General features: G+C 44.9%; 1 long non-coding RNA gene across 1 annotated transcript; it reads left to right on the top strand.

Moving 5' to 3' along the window:
* Positions 1-293: 293 nt before the first annotated feature.
* On the top strand, positions 294-5,065 carry LOC127911313 (uncharacterized). The gene is made up of 3 exons (XR_008077844.1): positions 294-443; positions 4,350-4,946; positions 5,013-5,065. It is a non-coding gene; the product is annotated as an uncharacterized LOC127911313 (long non-coding RNA).
* Positions 5,066-7,497: the final 2,432 nt, after the last annotated feature.

Here is a 7,497-nt window from a genome sequence, read left to right as displayed (position 1 = left end):
TAGGATGTGGTTATAACGCATTAGGATGTGGTTATAACGCATTAGGAGGTGGTATCAGGAATATGGATACAATTCATTTGGATATAACTCCGGTTCATTGATGGTGAAAACAGTGAACGAGTGTGAACTGCAAAAGTTGCCATGACAAATGAGGATATCATCTTAACAGATTTCTGATGAATAACCTGCATTTTGAAAAGCCTTAACATACTGGTCAACAGATAAGATTGTAGCAGGTCCGGCGTGTATTTACCATATGAGGAACTGTGGACTGTCGTGGGAGTGTGTGTGTGTGATGTCTTGGCTGGCAGACAGGTCCTATTATTAGGTCATATTATTATGTCCTATTATTAGCAGGCTCCTCTACAGCAGATAGAAATACTTCTCCACAGCAAGTAGGCTACTCAGAACAGCTAGGCTGCTCTCCTGACTGGGTCCTGGAGGTAAGGTGCTCAATACAAAATAATATTATATATTCAATTGCCTTTTAATATTTTAAGATTCTGGCAATCATATATGTATTTATTTCTCTCAGATTTGATGTTTTCAGGCGATTAATTGAAAATGCTCTGGTGCTCTGATACAATACTAGGATGAGCTGAATCTTAACAGGTGCTTTGATACAATATCATCTGGCTGCGCAATCCGCTGTCTCATCAGCCCAGCCAGGAAATGTATAAACTTGATCTCCACTATAAAAAGCATCTAGACATTATCTCACATTTCTTTTAGACTAACATTTAGTTTTCAACGGAGGAGATTTGTATAAACCTTGCTGTTTGTCTCTCCGACATTTGCAAAAGAAATTCGATATTGAAATTCGATGTCCAGCTGTCCCATAGTAATGAATGTGTCTGGAGTCGGGACAAGACAGGCAGGCAGGCAGCTTTTCTCAGCTCATCAAAATCATGAATCAGCATCATTTTTATGGATATATACAAAGAAATGTAAATTGTAAAAAAGTGAAATGAAGTGCAGCTAGTTTAGTCTTTCAAGCCTCAGTTTAAAGTGATTGTTTTAGCTGTGTTGTTGGCTTGCTCCTCTGAACAACAACCTGACGAGAAAGCACGTTTTCTATGCCAGGCGAAATCGAGCCTCATTAGTACATTTTTATGGATATGTCCAAATAAATGTCACTAATAACTACTTTTGTTATCCGTAGTTGGCTACCTAGCAAGCCAAGGGATAAGAACGTTGCCAGCCAGTATGGCAATGGAACATTGAGCACAAACGGCTGGGTCACGTCCATAGACAAAGAACGGAAAGACTGAACGACTGGGTCGCGTCTCTGGTAACCGAACCAATAGAACGTAGCAACCGAACTGATAGAACGTAGCAACCGAACTGATAGAACGTAGCAACCGAACCAATAGAACGTAGCAACCGAACTGATAGAACGTAGCAACCGAACCAATAGAACGTAGCAACCGAACTGATAGAACGTGACTCTCCAGAAAGTGGAGAGCCACACTTATGCAGCGCCACTACACAATAAAAAAAAAATAAAGTCGCGTTCAACAGGATTACCAACACAGAGTGACGGGCTTCTATGGCAGACCAATCCAAACTCCTCTCTCGGCATGTCCAGCCCACTCATTATCTCAGCCAATCATGGCTAGTGGGAAGGTTGCAACCTTTATCTGTGGCTTAACCAACAAGGCTCGTAATTTAACAATTGTATTCGTATTTACAGATGGCATACAAGTTTGTTATTAAGGCACATGAAAGTTTACTTGAAATGCCTTCCGGTTACTAGTCCAACGCTCTAACCACTAGGCCACTAGGCTACCCTGCCTAGTGGGAATAGGGAATATTTTAGGGAATAAATATGATATCTATGTAATTTTGTGGGTCACAAAGCAATGCACAATATTAATGAGACATTTAGGAAACAGTTTTATGTTTTATCAATTTATTAAATTAATTACATTACTATACTGATCAACAAAATGTATTAAACAAAACATTTACTACATTACTATACTGATCAACAAAATGTATTAAACAAAACATTTACTACATTACTATACTGATCAACAGAATATTTAACAAACATTAACTACATTACTATACTGATCAACAAAATGTATTAAACAAAACATTTACTACATTACTATACTGATCAACAGAATATTTAACAAACATTAACTACATTACTATACTGATCAACAAAATGTTTTAAACAAAACATTTACTACATTACTATACTGATCAACAGAATATTTAACAAACATTAACTACATTACTATACTGATCAACAAAATGTTTTAAACAAAACATTTACTACATTACTATACTGATCAACAGAATATTTAACAAACATTAATACTTCCCCAAAACAAAAACCTAAAAAGATGAATAACATTACTGTACTAAATCAACTAAATATTTATTCAACTAAACATCAACAACATGTATTAAACAAAACATGAATTACATGACTATCAACAACACATGACAACAGTTAGTCAATATAGTGACATCTATTTCCCACTAAGAGGTTTTGCTTACCTGTAATTGAAAAATAAACATGAAAAAGACGACTAGGAAACGAGGTACCACTTCATTAGTTTCCTACAGAGGTGGGGTGAAACGACTGTGTGACTTGGGCTGCAAACTGAGAATGTTCTCCTTGCATTTCCTACATTGTCCACTACGGGAAAGGAGAACATCGGCTACACCCTTCCCACCTCTTGACTGGCTTCTAATGGCACTACTGGTAAGTTAAGAGAAGAATATAACATAGTCCTTACACTATTTTGAATATTACATTGAAAATACCTACACCGAAATCAGATATAACATTGAAGTGAGGTCCTTTAAAAACAAGGCCATTTTCTCAGCCTTTTAAGATACAGAACATGACACCCACCAATTTCCTATGAATACCTGGGAGTTCAATCTTGGTGGGGGACAATAAAATATATCATATATCTCAGCTCTTCCACTCATTCCATTCTATGGAGACAAAGGATGCCAGGAGAAAAGGTTAAGGTGAGTCCATGTGTTCAAGTACATCAAGCAAGACTCAAATAAACCCTTAAAGGGATAGTTCACCCAAATGTCGAAAATACATATTGCTTTCTTAATATCGGGATATTGACCTGTGTTGGTTTTGGGCCACAAATGCTAAACAGTTTGCAGGTAAGGCCAGGTAAGCAAAACGAAAGCACGGATTGCTGTCTTAGCTTTGTCCATAGACTGCTTACAGGGTAAGGAAGCAGCGTAAGGAAACCAATATGTAATTATATAATTTGGGTGAACTGTCCCTTTTAACCCCTTCAATAAATAACATTGGTTCATCAAGCAAGACTCAAATGCACTTCTCCCCCCTCCACGTCACACACACACGCACACACAAGACAGCTGGGAATGAGACCCTTAACATGTCAGTGAGGGACACGGTCTGGTATGTTCAGATCTAGAAGCTAATTACAGAGGCTCAAGGTTGAAGCTAGACACAGGTGTGAAGTTGTAAGAGTCAAAAGGGCTCCAAGAGTTTACAGAAGAAAATACAAGGCATTAACCCCTTGCACACACAGGTCTCGAAGGAGGTCACTTTCTTTCCAGCTATGTGACAACCTTGTAGACAGCTTCACACTTTCACTGTCTCGAAGGAGATCACTTTCTTTCCAGCTATGTGACAACCTTGTAGACAGCTTCACACTTTCACTGTCTCGAAGGAGATCACTTTCTTTCCAGCTATGTGACAACCTTGTAGACAGCTTCACACTTTCACTGTCTCGAAGGAGATCACTTTCTTTCCAGCTATGTGACAACCTTGTAGACAGCTTCACACTTTCACTGTCTCGAAGGAGGTCACTTTCTTTCCAGCTATGTCAACCACCACATGACAGCCTCGTAGACAGCTTCACACTTTCACTGGTGTCTTCCCACAGCCGTGAATTAGGAAAAACGTTATTAAATTAAGTTATAGGATAATGTTGACGTTGGCCCAATTAAATGTATAAATTAAATTAAAATTATATTAATGTCCAGATTCATGAATGTCCTGTCTGTCTGACTGCCTGTCTGTCTTTCTGACTCCCTGCCTGTCTCCCTGCTTGTCTGCCTGTCTGTCTCCTTGTCTGTCTCCTGCTTTTCTCAGACTCTTTACCGTTTGTACTGTGTGAAACTACACAATGTCTTGCGGGAACCTGCACAATGTTATTACAATACATTATTTCTATACATTATTTTGATATATTGTTCATCAAAGACACCATCCAGAAAATCATTCTGGACTGCACTAATTTGGGAAGGCCTGTTCTTGGAGAGAGATGGAAGGAGATGGACCAAACTAATTTACATGCATAGTTTGGGGTTCTTATCCTTGCTGGTGTTTTCAGATCCAATGGGGGAATCACAGACTCCATGTGGGATGCAGAAATTGGAAGAGAACTTTCCCATGCAACAATGTCTCTGGAAAACTTCGACATTATTTCCATGATTATCTGCTTCGATAACCGAGACACCAGACCAGCTCGGAGGCAGAGAGACAAGCTAGCTACAATCAGGTCAGTGCAGAGAGACCAGCTAGCTGCTATCAAGTCAGTGCAGAGAGACAAGCTAGCTGCTATCAGGTCAGTGCAGAGAGACAAGCTAGCTGCTATCAGGTCAGTGCAGAGAGACAAGCTAGCTGCTATCAGGTCAGTGCAGAGAGACAAGCTAGCTGCTATCAGGTCAGTGTAGAGAGACAAGCTAGCTCCTATCAGGTCAGTGTAGAGAGACAAGCTAGCTGCTATCAGGTCAGTGCAGAGAGACAAGCTAGCTGCTATCAGGTCAGTGTAGAGAGACAAGCTAGCTGCTATCAGGTCAGTGTAGAGAGACAAGCTAGCTGCTATCAGGTCAGTGCAGAGAGACAAGCTAGCTGCTATCAGGTCAGTGCAGAGAGACCAGCTAGCTGCTATCAGGTCAGTGTAGAGAGACAAGCTAGCTGCTATCAGGTCAGTGCAGAGAGACAAGCTAGCTGTAATCAGGTCAATGCAGAGAGACCAGCTAGCTGCTATCAGGTCAGTGTAGAGAGACAAGTGGGTGGACTGCCTTCCCCTGTCTTTACAACCCTGGGCCAACAAGGCAGAGTTCATCTCAGCCTATGCCTCCCTCCAGTCCCTCGACTTCTTGGCACTGACGGAAACATGGATCACCACAGACAACACTGCTACTCCTACTGCTCTCTCTTCGTCCGCCCACGTGTTCTCGCACACCCCGAGAGCTCCTGGTCAGCGGGGTGGTGGCACCGGGATCCTCATCTCTCCCAAGTGGTCATTCTCTTTCTCCCCTTACCCATCTGTCTATCGCCTCCTTTGAATTCCATGCTGTCACAGTTACCAGCCCTTTCAAGCTTAACATCCTTATCATTTATCGCCCTCCAGGTTCCCTCGGAGAGTTCATCAATGAGCTTGATGCCTTGATAAGCTCCTTTCCTGAGGACGGCTCACCTCTCACAGTGCTGGGCGACTTTAACCTCCCCACGTCTACCTTTGACTCATTCCTCTCTGCCTCCTTCTTTCCACTCCTCTCCTCTTTGACCTCACCCTCTCACCTTCCCCCTACTCACAAGGCAGGCAATACGCTCGACCTCATCTTTACTAGATGCTGTTCTTCCACTAACCTCATTGCAACTCCCCTCCAAGTCTCCGACCACTACCTTGTATCCTTTTCCCTCTCGCTCTCATCCAACACCTCCCACACTGCCCCTACTCGGATGGTATCGCGCCGTCCCAACCTTCGCTCTCTCTCCCCCGCTACTCTCTCCTCTTCCATCCTATCATCTCTTCCCTCTGCTCAAACCTTCTCCAACCTATCTCCTGATTCTGCCTCCTCAACCCTCCTCTCCTCCCTTTCTGCATCCTTTGACTCTCTATGTCCCCTATCCTCCAGGCCGGCTCGGTCCCCCCTCCCGCCCCCGTGGCTCGACGACTCATTGCGAGCTCACAGAACAGGGCTCCGGGCAGCCGAGCGGAAATGGAGGAAAACTCGCCTCCCTGCGGACCTGGCATCCTTTCACTCCCTCCTCTCTACATTTTCCTCCTCTGTCTCTGCTGCTAAAGCCATTTTCTACCACTCTAAATTCCAAGCATCTGCCTCTAACCCTAGGAAGCTCTTTGCCACCTTCTCCTCCCTCCTGAATCCTCCTCCCCCCCCTCCTCCCTCTCTGCAGATGACTTCGTCAACCATTTTGAAAAGAAGGTCGACGACATCCGATCCTCGTTTGCTAAGTCAAACGGCACCGCTGGTTCTGCTCACACTGCCCTACCCTGTGCTCTGACCTCTTTCTCCCCCTCTCTCCAGATGAAATCTCGCGTCTTGTGACGGCCGGCCGCCCAACAACCTGCCCGCTTGACCCTATCCCCTCCTCTCTTCTCCAGACCATTTCCGGAGACCTTCTCCCTTACCTCACCTCGCTCATCAACTCATCCCTGACCGCTGGCTACGTCCCTTCCGTCTTCAAGAGAGCGAGAGTTGCACCCTTCTGAAAAAACCTACACTCGATCCCTCCGATGTCAAAACTACAGACCAGTATCCCTTCTTTCTTTTCTCTCGAAAACTCTTGAATGTGCCGTCCTTGGCCAGCTCTCCCGCTATCTCTCTGAATGACCTTCTTGATCCAAATCAGTCAGGTTTCAAGACTAGTCATTCAACTGAGACTGCTCTTCTCTGTATCACGGAGGCGCTCCGCACTGCTAAAGCTAACTCTCTCTCCTCTGCTCTCATCCTTCTAGACCTATCGGCTGCCTTCGATACTGTGAACCATCAGATCCTCCTCTCCACCCTCTCCGAGTTGGGCATCTCCGGCGCGGCCCACGCTTGGATTGCGTCCTACCTGACAGGTCGCTCCTACCAGGTGGCGTGGCGAGAATCTGTCTCCTCACCACGCGCTCTCACCACTGGTGTCCCCAGGGCTCTGTTCTAGGCCCTCTCCTATTCTCGCTATACACCAAGTCACTTGGCTCTGTCATAACCTCACATGGTCTCTCCTATCATTGCTATGCAGACGACACACAATTAATCTTCTCCTTTCCCCTTCTGATGACCAGGTGGCAAATCGCATCTCTGCATGTCTGGCAGACATATCAGTGTGGATGACGGATCACCACCTCAAGCTGAACCTCGGCAAGACGGAGCTGCTCTTCCTCCCGGGAAGGACTGCCCGTTCCATGATCTCGCCATCACGGTTGACAACTCCATTGTGTCCTCCTCCCAGAGCGCTAAGAACCTTGGCGTGATCCTGGACAACACCCTGTCGTTCTCAACTAACATCAAGGCGGTGGCCCGTTCCTGTAGGTTCATGCTCTACAACATCCGCAGAGTACGACCCTGCCTCACACAGGAAGCGGCGCAGGTCCTAATCCAGGCACTTGTCATCTCCCGTCTGGATTACTGCAACTCGCTGTTGGCTGGGCTCCCTGCCTGTGCCATTAAACCCCGACAACTCATCCAGAACGCCGCAGCCCGTCTGGTGTTCAACCTTCCCAAGTTCTCCCACGTCACCCC

Source organism: Oncorhynchus keta, chromosome 24, assembly GCF_023373465.1.
Source record: "Oncorhynchus keta strain PuntledgeMale-10-30-2019 chromosome 24, Oket_V2, whole genome shotgun sequence".
Lineage (NCBI taxonomy): Eukaryota > Metazoa > Chordata > Actinopteri > Salmoniformes > Salmonidae > Oncorhynchus > Oncorhynchus keta.
Note: the sequence above shows the minus strand (reverse complement) of the source record. Positions and strands in the feature narration are given on the sequence as shown.